The sequence below is a fragment of the Capsicum annuum genome, chromosome 11 (assembly GCF_002878395.1).
Source record: "Capsicum annuum cultivar UCD-10X-F1 chromosome 11, UCD10Xv1.1, whole genome shotgun sequence".
NCBI lineage: Eukaryota > Viridiplantae > Streptophyta > Magnoliopsida > Solanales > Solanaceae > Capsicum > Capsicum annuum.
In genome coordinates this window covers 208,565,390-208,576,981 of record NC_061121.1, presented here as the reverse complement: position 1 = coordinate 208,576,981, position 11,592 = coordinate 208,565,390, and the positions used below count along the sequence as shown (strand labels likewise).

Sequence of the window (11,592 nt, the reverse complement as noted above, 5' to 3'; positions counted from 1 at the left end):
TTAAGAAAAATAATTAATAATATGTCTAGTTTACCATAACCCACTGATCAGTTGGTGGGACAGTAGACGTGTTTTGAAATAACCATTATTTGCTATTCAATCGAAATTTCATAAGAGAAGAAAGTTTTTAACGTCGGTCGGCGTATAGTCCCCCTATTAAATAATGTTTCCATTTTAATTTGAAGAAAAAGTAATTAATGCAAAGGGTAAAACATGAATTTTTTTATCTTTTCTTGATTAATGAAAAAGACAAATAAAATGAGAAATCAAATTAGGAAATTTGGGATGGGTAATTGGACGTAAGGAATAATTTTGAATCCAGTAGCAATAGCAAGAGTTGAAACATATTGGTTATCTGTTGGGTTTGTGGCAAGGGCTGATTTGTGTTGTTCCAAATAGATTAATCATTCGTTGCAACAGATAATTAGTCTGGTGCAACAGATAAGCATTTTGATGCAACAAATGATATGTCCGATGCAACAGATAAATCTTCTGATGCAATAGATAAACAGTCTGATGCAACAGATAAATCTTCTGATACAACAGATTACTCATCGGATGCACCAAATGATTGATCTGTTTTAATTGTGGGCACTTATGTTGGATTCAAGATCGGGGTTTTATCCATTGTTGGAAAAATAGAAGTGTACCCAGATGACAAATACGAATAAGAATCATAATTTTACTTAATTAAAGTCACCTATGAAGTAATGCCAAAGTGGAAAGTGATGTAGTAAACAAAATTTAACCTAAGAAATTGGTCAGATAGCAGCAGTAGCGCTGTACTAACAACAACAACAACAAATGGTCGACAAGAAGAAGATGAAGATGATAATGAAGTAGAATATGATGATAATGAAGCAGAAGATGATGAATAAAGCAGTAGAAACAATGAACAATAAAAATCGCTAAGAGAGAAAACAACAATGGATGAGGAGAGAGAAAGATGCCTTTTTTCCCTCCATTTTCCGTTATTTTAGGTAAACATTGGGATCAAAGTATAAATTTAAAAACTTGTGGGTCATTTTTAAACTTTTCCAACTTTCTTAATCCATAATAAATTAATTGTCACCTCCAACTAATAATTAAGACTTGTGTCACCTACACCTCATTTTAAAACTCTTTTGTCACCTGTGGCCCAAAGCCCCGACATTCAAGCCCACTGCAGCAAATATTTTCATTGGTCCAGCAGTAATTTTCTTGACTTTTTCACTCCAGGATACAAGAACCTTCTTACAAAATACAACTCAACAAACTCTAGACAAGGATTGAGTTTAAAGCTCCACAAAAAGAACACCTCTCTTCAACTAATAAATTCTTTTTTTTATTAACTTTTTTTAACTCTCTATATATTTTTTTTACTTTGAAAAAATATATAAGACCACCACTATTTACAGGTGAGAACATATTCTATGTAATGAATTGGAAGAAGTAGTGGAAAGATCAATGTTCTATAAGTTACAAGAGTTAAAAGATATTATGAGGAAATAAAGAATGGATGGTTACATGAATTTTTAAAAAATGGTGATTAATTTCATCCATCATTAATAATGAAATAACACTCCTTAATGATGATTTACTGCAGCAACCCACATCTATTATGTGCCTTAAACCTACCATTAACTCCAAGTGAATAAATAGGCATAAAATGCCTAAGTGAACAGAAAAGTCAACTAATGCACGGTTGTATAATTGGATGGAATAATGACTTATTACAATCAATTTTAAATGGAGAAGTGGAGAAGTTTATTCAGCAGCTTATGATAGAAAATTAAAAAGTAAAGCAAATCAATATTATTAAGAAAATACTAAAATGCTAATCAATTATCAAGTAATAAAAAATGTCATTCGCTCTTTTGGAATGATTGAAAAGATTTCCAACTTGTAGTTTTGGATGATATTTTGTATTGGTATAAACGTACAGTATATCATTTATCATGAATTAACTTAACCAAGTTTAATAAAAAAACTTGGAGAGCATAGTAATTGACAATCTAGACCAATTAAGTTTTGCGTCATACCAATAGTATGTTAGTAATTAATTAGACGATCAAACTACAAATATGTTAATTAGTAAAACAACAACATATTTAATATATTTTCACAAAGTGAAGTCAGAGGAAGGTAAATTATAAAATTTACAGAGAATTTACCTAATTCTCCATGAACACAAGCATACTAAGTAATGTATGAGTTAAACCGGTAAACCAGAGAACTAGAGAACTAAGAGACGAGAGTGAACGAATATATTGTGCTAATCATAACCGCCTATTAACTTTGGTTAGCATTCCTAACCAATTGTGTAACTAACTCCAGCTCCACTATATGTACTGCCAACTCACATGAGGTCAGATATTTTCACATTCTCCCTCAAGTATAGGCAAAATGTTTAGCATATCAAGCTAACCTAATATGATGTTGTGTTGCACCTGACCAAGGACCTTTGATTAAGATATTTGCCTGCTGATCCTTTGTGTAAATGATACTCTGTATGAACATTTACTTCATTGATCTTGTTCATCAAAAATTGACAATCTACCTTAATATGTTTATTTCTATCATGAAAAATGGAATTTGCTTCTATTTAAAATATTGCCTTGTTATCACGAAATTACATTTACAGGAGTTTTGATCTTGATAGTCAACTCCTCAAACAATCTTAACAGCCAAACCACTTCTGTTGTTACTGCTACTAACTTTTATATTCTGCCTCAGCCAGCTCCTTGACACTTTTTGTTGCTTATTTGGTTTCCATAAAATAAATGACTCACCAAACTTCACCGCAAATTCAGTGATAGACCCACTACTGAAAGTTATCTCTATGGCAACAAATTTTTTGACGATGATTAACAAAGCATGACAATAGGTGGTCTATTGCAACGGTTTTAAGCGTTACCAAAAATAATTGTTCTATTAGCTACAATTTAACACTATAAGCATCGCTTTTGACATTAAGCGTTGCAATAGATAAATAAAATAAGCTATAGCAACGCTTATTGAATCGGACCGACTGTAGTGAGCTGTGGTGTAGAGAGCTTCAGGCCGATTGTAGAATTGCAATTTGGTGAGTTAAACATAAACCATATCTGATTTGCACTTTAATTTCATATCAAATTTGCACTTTGATTTGCAATTAGGGCTAATTTTGTACTTTAATTTCTCTTATTGTTGGAAAGTGAGACCGAATTTCAGTTCTCAATTTGTGTTGGAAAGTCAAATCGATTTAGCACTTCAATTTCTCTCAAATTCGCACTTCAATTTGGGGATTTTAAGGTTAGTGTGTTCTTCTACGACTTTGACCTATCTATTTATTACCCAAGTTATCCGCACCCCCTATAATTGGTATTAGAGCATATGCTAATTAAAGTTACGGAAGTATTATATATTTGGATTTATTTAATAATTATGATAAAAATTAGATTTAGATATCCACCAAAATAATATTTATAATATTTGTTTAGATGAATAACCCACAAAAACCACAATAATATAAAAAATTAAAACAAATAATATCTGAAAAACGTAAAGAATTTAAAATAAGGATAGAAAGACAACAGTATAACATAATTGCCGGAGTTAGTAAAAGTAAATGCACAAAAAGAAGAAATATCAAATTTAGAATCAACAATAGATAGTCTAGAATATATATATATCAACATAACCTATATAAATTTAAATAAAATGAACAAAGAAGAATTTATAATAGATGAAAAAACATATGAAAATCATGAAGGATTAAAAATAAAAATAGTATTCTCTAATTTAGGAAGGAGATATAAGAAAATAGTTGAACATTTATATTTAATGTTAGAAAAAGAAGAATTAAAATTAGAAGATAAGTTGATAGTCATGGTAAGAATAGAAAGAAAAAACAAAGAGATACACAGAAAAAAGGAAATAGATAAAATAAAACAACAAACTACAGAAAAAATACGAAAAATAGAAGAAACTAAAAATAGTAGGATTGCTGAATTAGAAAAAGAACTACAAATGCTAAAAGATTTATATGAAAAGAGACAGAAAGAAAAAGAAGAAAAAGATAAAGAACAAAAATTATTAAACGAGATAAATCAATTTAAAGAAAAATTAGAAATAAAAAATAAAGAACCAGAAACCAATGAATTAGAAATAAATGCAATAGATGCTGAAGAAACAGATAATTAGGATTCGAAAGATAGTGAAACATATACAGAAATTCTAGAAAACATAGGAAAACCAGAAATTAATGAAAAACAAGAAGTAATTAATAAAGAAAATCTAGAACTAATAAATACAGAAGTAAATATTCTAGATAAAAATATAATATCTAGTAATCAGAAATAAGAAAATCAACCTATAATTACAAAAATAAGTTTAAAATATATAATTCAAAGGATGAATTTAATAAATATACACCAAAACAAATAATTAATTACAACTTTTTAGATTTAGACTGTGTAATAGATACAAATAAAACAATACAACTATGGGTAGGTGCTAAATTTCTTATTAATGTTTTTTTCATTTTTATTTCTTCTCTATATTTTTCAATAGATTTCTATACCATTGTTGTAAAAAATTTATTCATGCTCCTAGGGTATCTACTATTTTTTCTTCATCCCAACTTTTTATTATTTTTGAACTAAATGGTTCAGGTAATTTACTAAAATATAATTTTCTTATTTCTTTACTTTCTTCTATATTATATGTTCCTTTATACTAATATTCTTTAAATGCGCACGTATACTCATCTATATAGCACATATTACATATTGCTAATTTTAACATTAAATTCCTATTCGTATCTTTCTCTTTATTTTGCTCTTCTTCTTCTGTTGTTATACCACTAAATTCTTCTCTTATAGTTATTTCATATTTTTTCAATATTTTTGTTGGTAGAATTTTAGTAGGTATTGATGTTCCTTTTGTTTTATTATTAGATCTTAGTACTTTCTTACTTGCTTCGGCTAGGTTTAAAAACCATAATTTTACTGTTCCTATTAATGTCTTTTTTATATATTCTGATGTGTTTGTTGTATCTATTTTATTATCTAATAATCGTTCATGCTAAAAGAACTACAAATGCTAAAAGATTTATATGAGAAGAGATAGAAAGAAAAAGAAGAAAAAGATAAAGAACAAAAATTATTAAACGAGATAAATCAATTTAAAGAAAAATTAAAAATAAAAAATAAAGAACCAGAAACCAGTAAACTAAAAATAAATGCAATAGATGCTGAAGAAACAGATAATTATGATTCGGAAGATAGTGAAACATATATGGAAATTCTAGAAAACATAGGAAAACTAGAAATTAATTAAAACAAGAAGTAATTAATAAAGAAAATCTAGAACTAATAAAAACAGAAGTAAATACTCCAGATAAAAATATATTACCTAGTACATCAGAAATAAGAAACCAACCTATAATTACAAAAATAAGTTTAAAAGATATAATCCAAAGGATGATTATAATAAATGGACACCAAAGCAAATAATTAATTACAATTTTTTAGATTTAGACTATGTAATAGATACAAATAAAACAATGCAACTATGGGTAGGATACATGTCAAAACAATTATTAGATAACAAAAGAGATACAACAAATACACCAAAATATATAGAAAAAACATTAATAGGAACAGTAAAATTATGATTTTTAAACCTAACCGAAGCAAGTAAAAAAGTGCTAAGATCTGATAATAAAACAGAAGGAATATCAATACCTACTAAAATACTACGAACAGAAATATTGAAAAAATATGAAATAACTATAAGAGAAGAATTTAGTAGTATAACAACAGAAGAAGAGCAAAATAAAGAGAAAGATACGAATAGGAATTTAATGTTAAAATTAGCAATATATAATATGTGCTATATAGATGAGTATACGTGCGCATTTAAAGAATATTATTACAAAGGAACATATAATATAAAAGAAAGTAAATAAATAAGAAAATTATATTTTAGTAAATTAAATTTTGAGTTTTTCTTCTCCTTAGAGAATATTTGATTGTTGGATTCATTTGATCGCGTGAACATTTTTGATTTCTCCTTGATTTATTTTTTGATTTTTATGGGTTTAGCTTCTTTCGTTGTTTCTCTGTTATCCTTGAATTCGACGCAAAAACGTTCTAAGATAGGTGAGGTTGAGAATGAGCAGACATGGCTAGTGGATGGTGAGAATTTCACTATTGATGTAGGACAGGCTCTCAGAGGTGTTAAAGTTGAAGTTACACATAAGGGAAATATTCGAAGGAGATACCGAATTTCTGGTTTGACATCACAGCCAACAAGGGAGCTAATGTACTTCTAGTTTAACATTGCTTGAGTTCTAGTTTTGTTTTGCATTTCCGCGGCCCTTAATGCTTTACTTTCTTATTCTCAATACAGTTTTCTTGTCGATGAGGAAAAGAACATGAAATCAGTCATCGAGTATTTTCAAGAGGTGTATGGATTTACCATTCAGTATCTTCATCTACCTTGTGTCCTTGTTGGAAGCCAAAAGAAAGTAAATTACTTGTCGATTGAGGTAAAGACGCAAAGCTACTTCAAGATTCAATTATCTTTTATCTCAAGTGCAAAGTTTCTCCAAATAATGATTGTTGTAATAGGCTTGTATGATACTCGAGGGATAGACATACACCAAAAGGTTGGACGAGAAGCAGATAACTTCACTGTTAAAATCATCGTGCCAAAGACTGCGGAAACAAGAAATGGACATTTTGCAGGTTTTTTGATCCATTTTCATGTAAGCGTCTCCAAAAAGGATGCCTCTTTCCTTTTCTAACAACTCTTTGGCTCTTACTTTCCACATGACATGTTTACGAACACAAGGCATTTTCGTTCATTCCACATATCCTTAGTCTAAGACCACAAGATTCAGATGTCTTCTTTACTTTCTTAAACTCCGTATCTAGTCAAAATCAGACAACAAATTGAAACGGAGGGAGTAATAAGCGCACGCACACAACCATATTTTTAAGACAAGTTTTGAAATGCAATTGCTTTCTAGTAACAAAGACAAGTTTTTTTGTTAATGAACTAAATGGTGTCTATGTACAGACCATTCGCCAGAACGGATACAAGCAAGATCCTTTTGCCAAAGAGTTTGGCATCAATATTGATGATAAGCTTGCATCAGTGGAGGTTCGAGTCCTCCCAACACCGTGGGTAATGACTGATATAGGTGTACTTATATACTCGTTTTCAAAACCACTAACAGATTTATTTATTTATTTGTTTTTCTTGTTTTTGTTAGTTAAAGTACCATGATGCAGGGAAAGAAAAGAAATATCATCCACAGCTAGGCCAATGGAACATGATAAATAAGGTACATAAGAGCCTTTGGTTTTAAATTTAGCATTTGAAGAATGATTCTAATTGAACGTTGTTTGCCTTCATCGTATAGAAAGTAATCAATGGTTACTGTAAACCACTGTTCTTGTATCAACTTCTCATGTAACGTCCAAGAAAACGCAGCCCGTGGCTTTTGTCAACAGCTTTCTCAAATGTGCCAACTCTCTGGAATGGTAAATGTTCCCAATTTCAATATGTTTTAGCCTATTATGTTGCCCTTCAAATTCTTGAAACGCAGTGGATTTTTGGAGGATCCGACAATATATTTGGACAATCCGAGCGACATAGCCTAATCATGCTGTCAAATGGTCTGATAATTGAAACTTCATCTCAGGAATTCAATTGTGAGCCAGTGATACCGATTTATTATGCAAGACCAGATCAGGCAAAGAAGGCACTAAATTATGTATACAATGCTGCTGCTAGTAAACTTAGAGGAAAAGAATTGGAGCTACTAATAGCCATTCTTCCTGATAACAATGGATCTTTGTATGGTATGTACCAAAATCCGTTGAGTCTTCTATAAATTGATTACAATCGTTAACATAATATCTAGTTCGTTGTGGTTTTCACTCTAAAAGGCTTTTGATCATGAAGAAATTAGTCCTAAGTTCCTTTTTCTGCGGAGTTTAAGTTTGTATGCCAATAGTGAAAAAATCATCCAAATGCTGTATATAGGTATGTGAGATTTGAAATCTTGAAACTAAGATACGTTACCTGCTACAACAGATAAAGATGACATGATGATGTAAACATGAATCATGTTTGATACATTAGGAATATGAATTGTTTATATATGAGTGAATGTTGTTGAGTGACACATTGATCGTTACTAAATCTTTAGGTACTCTGAAGAAAATTTGTGAGACAGATTTGGGGTTGATTTCTCAGTGTTGCCTGACAAAGAATGTATTAAAAATTCGCAAGTAATGTCTATCAAATGTATTACTGAAAATAAATGTAAAGGTATGTAGCAATTTGACTCGCTGAGATGATTATTTTCCTTGTTTAACTTTCAAAGTATGTGTCAGTCGGATTTTTTCTTAAGTTTAATGATCCTTGTCTGATAAATGGGAGGAAGAAAAACGGTACTTTTATATGCTTTGAGATGGAAAATCCCTCTCTTTAGTGATATCCCAACGTTTATATTTGGTGCTGATGTGACTCATTCGGAATCAGGAAAGGACTGTAGCCCATCGATTGCTGCTGTATCAAGAATTTGTGAGTTGTTGATAACTCAACTAATAGTTATTATCTTAGAAAGTCGCTTTCTTTATTGAAAAATGTTGAAATCAAGAAGAATAGTGACGTTCTGAGATGATAACTACTAGTTGAGTGACCTTATGAGAATCAACTCAAATATTTGTTTATCATACGTAAACGTTGGAACCTCTTTCAAAGTCTTTAAATTTGGATATACGACATTCCTGATTCAGGTTGTTGCATCAAAAGATTGGCCAGAAGTTACTAAATATGCCCCACTTTAGTATGTGCTCAGCCTCATAGACAAGAACTCATTTAGGGTCTTAACTGGACCTGGCAAGATCCTCAACGAGGAACAATGACTGGAGAGATTATTAGGTTCATATTTATTGAATTCTCGTTACTGTAACATTTTATTTTCGACAAATATGTATTGAGATATTTGTTTTACTCCCTTTCTCAGAGAACTTCTATTGGCATTCAATAAAGCCACAAGACAGAAACCACTGAGAATAATATTCTACAGGTACTAACTATATCGTGTGATCGATAAGTTTCACGATGAAAACAGATTGTCAATGTGATTAAGGCCTCTCATTGAAATTTGGCTTTAGACCACCAATAGTATTGAACCGCACCTACTTAGTTGTCGTTGTACTTTATGTTGTCTTTCAATTTTGTGCAGGGATGGTATAAGTGATGGCCAGTTTTATCAGGTCCAAATTTATGAACTCGATGCAATTCGTAAGGTATGTATGCAAATGTTGGAACCATTCATATACTATTTTCAGTTTTGTGCTCGTCTAGTTCACTCACTCTGCGTGATACACAGGCTTGTGCATCACTTGAACCAGGTTACCAACCTCCAATAATCTTCATAGTTGTTAAAAAACGTCACCACATACGACTTTTGCCGAATAACCACAATGATAGAAATCATACTGACAGGAGTGGAAACATATTACCCTGTAACACTTTCGCTCTTCTTACATTCGATATCTGAAACTCTCCCCTTAGTCTACACTCGACAAATTGTGAGTCCACCTTATCCTCAGAACTTACCCTACCTCCAATTCACTAATGGAGGGTTGATGGTAGCCTTTTATGATACTTGTCCCTTTTCACACTGAATATTTTCTACTGATTTAGGTAAGTGGAAAATGAGGAAATGACAAAGTATGGCAGAAGACAGTTTGGGTTCTTACATTATGTTTAATTAGGTTTGTAGATTCTGTCAGAAATGGAGTACGTTTTCTCATTTCACTGAGAATAAGATTAAATATGTTGAGCACAACTCAGTAGTGCAAATTTTTAAAATTGAAAGGAAAGAGGCACCTGTTGCACTAAGCCCACGCTATATGCGGGTGCAGTTAAGGGTTGGACCACATTGGGTCTTATGCTTGCAGCCTTACCTTGCATGTTAGCATGAGGTTGTTTATGCGGCTTGAATTCGTCACCTCCTAGTCACACAATGTTAGCCTTTACCTCCCCTTCAGATTCTACAAATTGAGGATTAAAAACAAATACTTTTCTTTTTTGTCGACGTGGTCTGCTAATTTGAGCTGTTTAACTTGCAACACTAAGAGTTTGCAAATGTTCATCACTAATATATGGTAGAGTAGTTCTCGCCCCCCTCAATAAACAACTATTGATTTAGTCATTGGCGTCGATGCTTGTAGCTTCTCATATCTACTTACAAATTGTACCTCCCCTCCACAATTTGTTTGAGGATAAGATATCATCCTTGGCTTGCTGCCACAAGCCCACTTTGACAGTCCACAACCTTGGTGATTCTAATCTTTTTATGTCGGCATTTAAGTGCTAATTTATATTATTTTGTTCTCTTTTCATAGGTGTCCAAAATGAAGAAAGAGACGAAGAAAGTGATGAAGATATTGACCTTACTTGAGAAGATTTTTGGGTTGTGGATAAATGCTCTAATATCAGTTGTTTTATGTTGAATTTCTTGAAACTTATCGCGACTCAAACTTGCTAGTATGTAAAAGCTTAACTAATCATTTGGACTTGATTACATTTTGCTTTGGTGTTTAAATTCCTAGTTTGTTGCATATTTTGAATTATGAGATTATTAATGAATGATTTTGTTTTGTGATGTGTATATATTGTGTTATAATTTATTATGTATGTAAATAAAAATTTACATTAATACGATTGACTATTTATATAAATCATTTTAATTTAATAATTGGTGCAATAGATCAATAAACCATTGCAATAGGTAGTCAAAAAGTGTTGCAACAGAATAACAAAAGCATCACAATAGATGCTATTGCAACGGTTTTATGTCGTTGCAATAGAATCTATAGAAACGGTTAGTAACCACTGCGATAGATGAAAATAGGCATCCCAATAAGTAATGAAATAGTTGTAATAGGTACTCAAAAAGCGTTGCAACAGAATAACAAAAGCGTTGCAATAGAGGCTATTGCAACAGTTTAATGTCGTTGCAATAGATTCTATCGCAACGGTTTAATGTCGTTGCAATAGGCGTCTCAATAAGTCAAAAAATAACCGTCGCCACAGTTCAAGCTATGGAGACGGTTGTCTGAAACCCTCATCATAGCTTGACCTATGGCGATGGTTCAGACAACCGTCGCATAAATCATTGACATAGACCTATCGCATGCCCACCTATAGGACAGTTGTTGAACCGTTGCGGTAGATCTATGGCAATGATTTTACTGTCTATTGCAATGGTTTTGCAACTGTCGCCATAGGGGTAATTTCTAGTAGTGACCTTTTAGTGTTTGGACATGATGCCCAATTTGCATCACAAAAACATGTTAGACTATCTTTAGCTTTACTACATAAGAGATTTCTATTCCCGGACTTTGCTTGATGTATCTAACTATTCTATCTATTGCTTCCTGGTGAGACTCCTTAGAAGCTTAAATAAATTGACTATTTATTTGGACAACAAATACTACGTCAACCTTTTTCACTGTCACGTATATTAATCTTTTATATTCTGTGATGTCTTCAATAGCCTCATTATTTGTCAATCTATCATGTTAATCATAGATGTGA

General features: G+C 31.6%; 1 pseudogene; it reads left to right on the top strand.

Annotated features, from left to right (window-relative positions):
* Window positions 1-5,964: 5,964 nt before the first annotated feature.
* On the top strand, window positions 5,965-10,663 carry LOC107846279 (annotated as a pseudogene).
* Window positions 10,664-11,592: the final 929 nt, after the last annotated feature.